Source organism: Protopterus annectens, chromosome 4.part1 (assembly GCF_019279795.1).
Source record: "Protopterus annectens isolate FY-2018-M chromosome 4.part1, PAN1.0, whole genome shotgun sequence".
NCBI classification, from domain to species: domain Eukaryota; kingdom Metazoa; phylum Chordata; order Ceratodontiformes; family Protopteridae; genus Protopterus; species Protopterus annectens.
The window spans coordinates 305943610-305955179 of NC_056734.1; the positions used below are offsets into that span (position 1 = coordinate 305943610).

An 11570-nucleotide genomic window follows, 5' to 3' on the forward strand; every position below is an offset into this window, starting at 1 on the left:
CTTAAAAACTGTAGTGGTACAAAAAATACAAAAATAACCAAGATAAGCGCTTTCATACACACAGGTACTTCATCAGATCCATTAAAACCATCACATTCAGGTGCACTTAAAAACCTTAATGTCTGAGATCACTTGACCTCAGAATTGGCTTGATGGGGATGACATAATTTAACCCCTTGCCACTATCTTCAATAAAAGATGTATATAACCTACACTGACCTCCAGGTTATAATTCTGCCATTCTATGAGCAGATCAGGTAGCGAGTTGCCATAAATCAGCATTTTACATACTCACAAACCTCTTGGTATCACTGTGAAGCGTAAACCCGCTTCAAAGTATAATCTCTGCCACTGAAGTCTTTTGTAGTGATAGAGATTATTCTCAGTAGACTGGAAAATCGGTAGAAAATGTTCATAATTCCTAGTTTCTATAATCTCTGTTACATTTGACTCATAGGTGTCCAAACTCATGGAGAAAAGGGGATTACTGTTCATCCCCAATATGTGATCTAAGGAATTAGCAAGGACACTTTCTTGGATGGCTCTTGGGGTAGTGTCAGCCCCAGTCAAAGTACTTTCTGCCATGCTCTTAAAATACAATCTCAAATTGTAAAAAAAGAGAAAAGAGCAACCAGCAATAGCCACAGTACACTAAAAACAAAAGAAGCTGGCTAGGCAGAGAGACAAATGAGCACAAGTTTAATAAAACACTTAAAAACTGTAGAGGTACAAAAAATACAAAAATTACCAGGATAAGCGCTTTCATACACACAGGTACTTCATCAGAGCCATTAAAACCATCACATTCAGGTGCACTTAAAAACCTTGATGTCTGAGATCACGTGACCTCAAAATTAGCTTGATGGGGATGACATCATTTAATTGCTTGCCTGCATTCACCCTAAAAAGATGCATCCATTTAATCTCCACACACTCTGTCTGTGTTCTCACATCACCACCTCTCAGTCTCAGTACATAAACCTCCAACACCATAAAGTTAAACCAGTGGTCACCCCCTAAATATTGCTGTTATTAACTTAGAAAGATGCTAGAACAACATGATTTTTGTTAGCATACTTTCTGAAAGATATGATACCTGAAACTCAAATATATATATTATTTAGTGACTTCAGTCTTCACAGATTTAGCAGAAAACCACAAATTTTATCAGGATCAGACAATAAATATGGGACAAAAATATGAACATGCTGTGAAGATCTAGACAGTTGAGAAGGATGGGTTGTGCTGGCGTATGTTGTCACAAGTAGGGTGTGCCATTTTGCAGCGGTAGGTGGTACCATTTTCACTGTCTTGGTGGGCCAAATAATTAAGGAAATGCATGGTAAAGAATGAGATGGGGGAATATACTAGTGCAGTTTGTGAACACAAGCAACTTTTGGCACTACAATGTTTGCTACTTTTTTTTTTCTTTTCTGCAAGCAAATGCAGCTTGTGAACACAATTGAACTGGGAGGATCAAGTCATTTTGTTAACCTCGTGAAATGACTTGATCCTCGCAGTTCAACTGTGTTTAACCGCAGTTGTAAATTAAAGAAGAAAAAAAACAGCAGCATATGTATTGCCAAAAGCGGTACAGTTGTGATGTTATTGGATACAACAGGGGAGCTTCAGCTCCCCTGGCACCCCTGTTAAATCCACTACTGTTTTAAGCCATCCATCACTTCATCTCTCCAAAATTAGCAATTCATATTCAAATGTTGCCCCCACTATTATACAAATAAATTAAGCTTCAAGTTTGTAATACTATTTTTTACATTGTCCTCCCCAGAAACTCTCAGACCAATATAGAAAAACTTTGTGTTCTCTATTTCTTTATTATAGCACCTATTTAACCCTTGCAAAAAATTGTTACATTCATCTTGTATTTTCTGAAAAAAAAAAGCCATTGCTTAGCTCATCTAACCCAGGGGTAGTGCCAACTTTTTAATACATGTTGCAACTCTAGTGTTATATAATATTTACAATCTTTTCTTGCCTTCATCTTTCTTCTGTAAATTTCCAATTTCATCAACAAAACAACACCAAATTTAGCATATAACATTGAAATGTAATCATGTACAAACTCCAGTATTTCTAATTTTGTAGCATTCATTTCCAGTATACAGCTCAATGTGTTTGCTGCACATTTGGATAGCTTCCTATTTTTTAATCATATTTGCTATTAAAGGGCTAGATCCAATTTTTACCTTTATGTGCCATGTGCTGTCCCAATAAGACATGTTTTATTTTACTGAAATTCTTTTCCTACATTTGTTTATAATAAGCATTTTTTCAGTGTTCTACATACTTTTTCCCAAAAGTTGTAACTTTTCTTTAAGCCATAGCTATATTATATATATAAAAGCTTCCATTTATAAACTATCTTTTAATTTTTTAAATAATATGACTCTTACTTCCAAACATTATTCACAAATGAGACCAGTTTTGATAACACATCCTCATTTTGTTAAAATATTACCACATAATTAACACATGTGCTGAATAAAGTCCTTATAAATTATTAAACCGCATATTCATCTAAGCAGTGCTCATTTGCCATTAAAGCTTTGTAAAGAAGATTGAGAACAGTGTTTTTCTTTACTCGCTGGATAATAGGACCCCAGCCAACAAACCTAGGCTGAAATTTGTCTGTTATTCATGTGAAAGGTCTTTATCAAGACTCCAAGGATACCCAGATTTGAACTCAACCACTCCACCGATAGCACCCACAACAGCCAGCATAATGCAAACTACAGGAGCTGGCTAAAGATCCATTCTGCCAGCTATAACCAGGCCTATACAATCTTTTTATGACTTTTAAAGACTCTTTGGATACAGTCTTTATAAAGACTAGACAGGCCCATGATGTCAACTTTCTAGAAACCCAGCCCTTCTGGAACAACATAGGAAAAAATGGGGAATCTAGACATCAGTAGGATACAAGGCATCAAATAGGCAGGAGAATCCTTATCCATCCCAGCCTACCCTACACTAGCGAGTAAGTCTCTTCTTAGATATTTTCTACCTAGGTGACAGTGGTCACCCAGGCACCTTTTACAAACCAGGTTGTTTACTGCAATTACCGCTATTCATTTGGAATAAAGGAAAAATTATAACTTAAGATCCTTCTTGCCGATATCACTTATTCTGGATCTAAGATAAGACACGCATGGAAACCAAGTGACAGAACAACAATATATATGGTTTATTTGCATTTCTTTACAGGGCAGCCAGAATGGATGAACCTACCCTTTTAAGCAGGGGCCCAAGGAGATAAGCTCCACTGCTAAAGATACAGTTAACACATTTCCTGGGATTCAGACACATGTCTAATGTGACTGTGCAAGGTCTAACACAATGCTGAGTAGTGTAAAGAATCTCTAAGGAATTTACATAAAAAATCCACTAATATAAAATGACAGCACCAGTGAATACATAATGTACCATGGCTGCAGTTACAGAGTTCACAGACTATGTGAGCAGCAATAGTTACCACTACACCCTCAGCACGATACAAATGATCAATGTTTTTATCTGAGGCCTCAAATTATTGTGTATGATAAAAAGTAAATAATCTGATATGCAACACCTTAACAGACAACACTAAGTTAAGTACCATCCCATCACTGTTTTTCTAACAACACCCAGACTTCCCTATCCCCTCTAATACCTAACTCCACTGTATTTCTGAAATTACTCCTATCTGTGTTATACACCATTCTTCTATCTGTAAATTCTCAGTACAAGGCTTGTATATTAATGTTCTTGAGTATCAACACAAATTTTAGTATATTGACTACTACACTATGTATTCGCTGAATCGGCATTATAAAATTTGTTATTGTAAATATTGATTTCATTTGTGACCTTGGAGCTTTTTCCAATGGCCTTCACTGACAAAGAGCACTTGAGTCCAGCCAGACTTTCCCAGTTAAACAAATGCCAATAAATAAATAATTAAAATATGTAATAGTTCAAAGTGAGGAAACATTGCATAATATAAAAAACAAAATGATACATTTCCATTTAAATGCATGCTATGATCTCTTATACTGAAAAAAACACATGTTATTAATTGTACCATTTGAAAACACTCAGTATGAACATACTTAGGTACACCACTTCATCAGAATGCATTATGCAAAAAAAATAAACAAATAAATAAATACAATCCTGCGTATTCTTTATATGGTGCCTTATGAAATTACTGACCATAAGTCAGTGTCGCTAAGTCATGACTTTTACAGACAATAATATAAGTAACTGTTCTGAAATTAAAACTGTTATTGAAAGATGGGAGGGAATGTTAGATGGACAGTGACAACAGACCATGCACCACACAACACAGCCCACAGATACCACTGTATGCATCAGCTATACTATGTGTGTGTGTTTTACAGGAAAGGAAACACTAACCTGCATATCATGGTTCATAGTTCTGTACTAGACACTATCTCTTTACCTGCATGGCCATGCATGGGCATGATGCACGGGATCCCTTAGTACTGCTGCCAATAGGTCAGCATTAGTCATAGTGGGACATTGGACCTGGTAGCATGGGCTACTTTATCATCAGACTGGTGCATGATCATGTTGTATAAAATGCAAAATACAGTAAACATCCTGCATATAGTAACTGGGTCATACTGAAAAGCACCACCAAACTCATCCAGGCACCTAAAAATGACTCTTCAAAAGGCTAAAGAACATTTGAGGATAATAAAGGTATAGTACGGGGTAGTGCTGTAATCGTCTTCAGCAGCTCCACTTGGATTTCTTACTGGTGCCATAAGCCGTAGCTCCCGTAGATATCCAGCATCACCTGAAGAAAAAAAAAAGATAAAGGGGGATGGGAGACATAACAAAGAAAAATGTGGTTTGATATTTAGCAATACATTTTACCAGGGACATACTACCTGGCAATTGATGGAACTGTAGCCCTTTGTATTACAGTACTGCTCTCCCTATGGACCAGATGGGGCCCTAATTGCAACATGGGTGCAATCTATCACAAGGAGTACCTCAGGGAAATGTGCCACCCCATAACAGGCATGCATAGGTTAGGCTTTGTCTTGGGGTGACCTGAGGAATTAAATACAAGGATCCACATGATCCAAGAGTACATCAAGGACCTGCCAAAGTATCCTTTAGACAGAAACATGTAAGATACACAGTGTGTCCCCAGTCTGTCTTTGGAAGTTCCATGCAGCAAGTACAGGGAGAGCTATACATACCTTTGTATCCACAGAAATAGGAAGGCTACACATCCCCTCAGTTCTCCTGTGGGGGCACACATACTTACTAAGACCATTATAATATCTCTGTCTATTCTGAATACATCTCCTGATTGTCAAAATGATAGTGAGCTATTATTCTTTGTCTATATATGCACCTTCTTAGCTGATGAGCACTGCTAGACACAAATGGTTTTGGCTCATCCATTACAATCAGCTCATGCTGTGAAATAGCAAGGTTAGCAGTAAGTGACAACATCCTCATGGATTGTGAAGTAGATTTAAATGATGGCTCCACCATTTATAATGAATCTATGAACAGTGCAAAAACTTGTGAATGTTTGATGATGAATTGCAAATTGGCAGAATAAGGTCTCATTTGCATATGGTGTTTTGCATCCTTTTTCATTTACATCTTGTTATGACTGTATCTGATTATGTTTATTTGCCTCCATCATGCTTTAGTATAAATGGTCTATCTGGGTAACATCTTTGTAGTGGAAATGTGTGTACATTGAGGATAGCCTTTATGTATTCTTGTAATAAATATGAATACCAGTCTATAGCTCTTTTCACTCACTCTGGTTTTCAGGTGCAGGGTTGCTAGTTGTTCCAAGAGCCAATCTACAAATGTCCAGCAAATGCATGTTTGCCTGTTGGTCCAATAGAGTTAACTATGCTCTTTGAGTAGAAAAAGTGAGACTCAGACCTTCTTTAAAATGTGCATTAACTACCACATTTGGAAAGGTATTCTGAATTTTTTCAAATACCTGATTATACAATAATCTTATACCCAAATTCTTACAAACCAAATGCAAATACTAAGTAATTCCATTGGCAAGTAAATGTCAGCTACATAAATCTAGTGAAAGAAGAGTTTCAGTTCAGTCCTCTAAAAACAGTTCTCAAGTCAGTTTTTTACTAAAGAATAGATATTGACTTTCCTTAATTCTGCCTAACAAAGGAAGCATTTTACTCTTCACTTTTATCACATAAGGTCTGTGACATCAGTTGGCTTGATACCAGGAGAGACCACTTTTGCCTGGTCTAAAAAAGGACTTGTTGGCTTTTCTCCATATAACGCACCGACCTTACAAAAGATTGCTTGTATTTATCTCATTTACATTGTGTAATGACTTTTGCTGGCAATCTGACTTACATGGCACGTCTCTAGGTTTTGGTTCTAGTGCTTCAAAACAACATCGCCATGACTGAACATACATTTTCTGCTCTAGGAATTTCAAACAATGTACATTTTTGCCTTTACAGTTCAATTGTAAAAAGAAAAGGATGTATACCAGGTGCGTGAAGATGAAATCAGGAAAATTAACTTTTTAAGACTTCCCTTCTGTTACCCAGTTTTACTTTTGCTCATATATTTCCACAAGTATGCTTTACTTGGGTTTATTTTATCAAGCATCTCTCTGGATGCATTTGATTTGTTTTCTACTTCTGTTTTCATGGTCTCTAAGACCACTATCACTTGGAGAAAAAAATAGATCACAAAACTACATTTTTCTCTTTTTTCAAGTAGATATGGTCTCAGAGTAAGTATATATAGAAGGGCTGATGTCAAATTTTCCATTGCAAAAGATATAGAGGATCTTGACCCTTCGCAAAAAATAAAATGCATTAGGCATTTATTTTCATTTTACAGATTTTCCTCTTTTCAGTTTTGTTATAATGGGTATAGATGCACTATAGTTCTGCTTAAGTTTTTTATGGAAACGCATTTAAGAAATATGCATTGCAAGGAATCTGTAGCAGTGAGACACTACATCACATTTAATACCTATACATTAAATATTTGGTTTATTATAGTATACTTGTTTGCAACAGTTTCTTACTTTTTCACCAAATTGTTCTCAATTAAGTGAAGCTGTACTTAACTAAGAAAGAAAGAAAGCAAATGACAACAAAGTTTACATGAGGTCAACACCCCCTCTACCAATCATGTAAGAGGAAACCCCTCTCAATCTCTCCAATCAGCATACTCCAAGGAGCTGCATGGTTGAGGTAAACCGTGAACTCAGAGCCAGATCATGGCCAAAGGAGGCCCTATGCTGGGTAATGAATCAGCCCCACCCCCAAGACTGTCCTAGCCCAGCAGCATTTCAGTGCTTTACTCTATGCCTCTCTCTCTCTCTCTCTCTCTCCCCAATTGCCATAAAATACTGTTCAAGCCTATTAGTGTACATATTATTTTCATCTTTACTTCCACAATGATTACAAATATTTGGATCTAGTTTAAAAGTTGTATTTCACATTTTATAGCGAAATCACTGATAAACATTTGCTAAACAAAACTATACAGTCTCACAATGAAAACAGACTTAGCATGAGCAACAGTAAATGTCTCTGGCCTATAAAGTCATATTCACTGAAACTGTATTGAAACCCACATTTAAAGAAGATGTATCTGGCCAGTGGCAGATTAAGTGTACCTTAGGGCTGTTTTCAAACCATGGGTCCCTTGCACACATTTTTTAGGACTATGGATAAATGCATGTACTCTTTGATTCACTTCCTGATGGTATTCATTTATATTCCTTGTTTAATACAGCATCACATTTTAAGAGTGTGTTTTAAGTTTTAAGTTTAGAACATGTTTCCAATAAACAATGAAACAAAACATATGAACAAATAGTGACAAGGCTATCCATTTCAGAACATTTCAACCATTCATAAAAGGCCAATCAAACTGCTGTCATTATAGAGCACCAATATCATTCAATATGCACAATCTGTGCAGAAGTAAGTCATCTGAATAATGCCACATTAAACTGTAACTAATTACAAGGTTGCTGCTGGCAAATAACTTTGCATTTCTGTACTTCATTTACAAATTTAGTGCCTGCTGCTCTTGAAAAATAAATTGCCTATATTAAATTAAAAAAAAAATGGTGTCCTAGTGATATGCAATACACCTAGGCAGGCAAAACAACAACAGGCTCATACCTACTAGATATATTATCCAAAGGAGAACACTCACTCAGTAGTGTATCGATCCTCCTCCATGATGCACAGTAGTATTGTAAATCGACCTACCTGGTGTGGGAACAGAACACACAGCCTTCTAAACCAAAGGCAAGTAAGCTAATTGTTGTACCACTGACACTAAACAATGCAAGAAAAAAAACTCTGTGACTGAAACTGACAAGCTGTAATCCTCAGTAATTTACAATAAATACATAAATAAATTAAAGGAGACCTGGCAGTCATACCTCTCAACCTCTTAGCACAAGAAGTATGCATAATTCCAAAAATAATGGAGCAACAAATGCCCAACAATAGGGACAGATTTTAAATACTGCTCATAAGAATATAGAAAGTTGTTATAATAAATGGCATTGTGTTACCATGGATTTTTTTATTTTTTTTTTAATCTGGCTTTAAAACAATAAATAAAACAAACTGATTATGAAACAAACAAATAACTATTTATATAGTCAACAGCTGATCAATACATCAAAGTTATACATATCAACAATTAAGATTTTTCAAGCAAGTCTTTAAGTTTAAGCCAGGATTTATATGAATGTAATATTTATAGTATGCAATTCAATTCACTACTGTTTTCCCATGCTAAAAAACTCAAGCATAGAAAGGGCAACTTTACTTTTTCAATGTTTAGTTATTACTTTTGTGGCTATAGCCAGAATATTCTAAAGAAGAGGCACTTGGGATTTTGGAATAATCACAGGAATCTGAGCACTAAATAAAACTTAGGATTGAAAAATATTACATCTATCTGACAATAGAGCTTGAATGAAGTTATTAATTTCTTTCCAAAAAGTGGAGATGATTTCAAATTCGTATACCATATGCACCCAATCAAGCGATTATTTCAGAATCACATCTCCAACATTTAATTCAATTTGATTTGTACATAATAGTAATTTTGTTAGGAGTAACAAAAGCTCTGTGTAAGAATTTCCAAGTGGAAATCTTCCAGTATAATGAAGATGTGCTTTTATCTGTAGATTTTAATATTAATTTCTTTTATTTTTCAGTCAAATCTTCATTATTCATTTCTTGAGGAATATTTGCAATAGCAATTATCTAAATGTGTGAAATCTAACTTAGTAATTTTATAAATTTGTGACAAATATGATTTATTTTTCATATAAAGGTTATTTAGTCATTATTTAGGTGTTACAGAAGGCACTACCCCTGTATTTGTTATTTGGTTATTATGTAGGTGTTAGAGGAGGCATCACCTGCTGGATTAGCTATTTACTTGTTATTTAGGTGTTATTTAGGAGTTATTTAGGTGTTAGAGGAAGCATCATCCCCTGTATTCATTATGTAGTTGTTATTTATGTGTTGGAGGAGGGACCACCCTCTGTATTGGCAATTTAGTTATGTTGTTTAGGTATAAGATGAAATACCACGTCTTCTACTGATTATTTGTTGTTTAGGTGTTGCAGGAGACATCAGCCCCTCTACTAGGTATTTAGTTGTTATTCAGGTGTTGCAGGAGGCATCAGCCCCTACATTGAGTATGTAGTGGTTATTCAGGTGTTGAAGGAGTCTCCACCCCCTGTATTGGTTATTTCTTTCTTTATATGTTTATTTGGCATTTGTTTACCAGAAAAGTCTGAGTGGGCACAAATCTCATTTTCAGCAGAGGCCCAGGGAGAAAAGCTCCAACATACAAAGTTCAACTAATAAACTACATAGTATTATCATATGAAGTGCAATAACAAATAGTAGAATCGACATATAGAATAAATAAAGTCAGATCAGAAAATCATACAGTGAATATCAAACAACAATCATTGGACACTGAACACCTAAGTGCAATTAAAATAGTGATAACCAAAGGTAAAGATGTTAAACATTTTAAATATGGGCAAAAGACTAAGAGAAAGGAAAGCGATTTTGCAGTTAGGGGAGACTGGGAAATGGAAGTAAAGTAGGGAGCTATCAGAGAAGTAATTTAGTTATGTTATGCAGGTATAAGAGAAGGCACTGCCTCCCTGTATTGGTTATTTGATTGTTATTTAGGTGTTGGAGGAGAAACCACCCCCTGTATTGATAATATTGGAGGCATTCTGCACCCATGTATGACATTAAATGGTTTGCACATTCAGTTTGTGTTGGTTGATCATAAATATTTTATGTGTTAAGCATAAACATGCTGAATTTTATTCTGTGAGAACAGTTTACATTATAATAATATAACCATTATATAGAATAAAGATCTGCTAAGCATGAGGGTCTGGGTATCCTTCTTTTTTTGTGTATTTCAGTATCTTCTATAACAAGGTATGAGTGCTTATATGTCTGTGATGTTTAATAAAAGTTAAATGTTTCAAACCAATAATCTCAGTTTTGCAGAAACAATGCGATTATTTTGAAAAATGACAGATATAACAGTTTCATTTTATGCTTACATCTAGGAAAAAATGCACGGCTTAACTGCCTCTGAACCATGACACTAATCAAAACAAGATTCAAGAAATTAATGGAGTGAAATACCTGCTTCAGTTTGTTCAGCTCTACAAACCTGTCAGAGGAAGATTGTGCAATACACTGAAATCAAAGGCTATGTAATGTGCAATACACTGAAAATAAAGGCTACGTAATGTGCAATACACTGAAATCAAAGGCTATGTAATGTGTAGCACATGTAAAGTTGTGATGTTTGATCCTGTAGATGACTACGATTCGTTTTATGACTATGATGTTATGAATAATTTTCAACATTTATCAATTCATTATGTAAGTTTTAAGGGATTCTTCTGCATGACAAAGAATGAAAAGTGTAACCTGTAAAATACCTTGTTAAAAGGAAACTCATTTGAATTAATCAGTTAGTACAGTTTGGGCATCACTTCTCTTACAGGACAGCACTGATGCAATATGCTTTAAAATTATGATTATGACTTTCTCAAACATTTAAGGAAGATATGCCTATCAACATTTTCAAATTACTTAGATACATAATGTATATTTTAAATCGCACTAGAAAAAGTCAATAGAGAAAGCATGTTTATTTAAAAGAATATGTAAAATAATAGGCAGACCTTTTTTTCATTAATTTTTCTTTAAAAAATCTCATAAAACCCCAGAATGTGGACCACTACAAGACTATAAAAACACCCAACTTAGATAATACACAATTGATTCAATTTATGAAAAATACTGAATAATACTATAGCAGCTTATGCTGTCTAGCACAAATCAATCAAAATCTGTTTTGTATTTTACAAAACAAGCAAGATATAATATTGTCCTGGAGGAAGAGAAAGTAATTGTTGGTGTAACATCTGCATAAGGATCTGTATGAAACACTTATATCATCGTTTCAACTTTACTCACGTCTTTATA

At 35.0% G+C, this 11570-nt stretch overlaps 1 protein-coding gene across 1 annotated transcript in view; it reads left to right on the forward strand.

Annotated features, from left to right (window-relative positions):
- Positions 1 to 11570, forward strand: part of LOC122800838 (neurogenic locus Notch protein-like) — a gene marked incomplete in the record, with an annotated part of 809298 nt that overhangs the window by 797238 nt on the left and 490 nt on the right. Inside the window, 1 exon segment of the mRNA XM_044070145.1 lies at positions 10640 to 11570. This exon segment is cut by the window's right edge and continues 490 nt beyond it.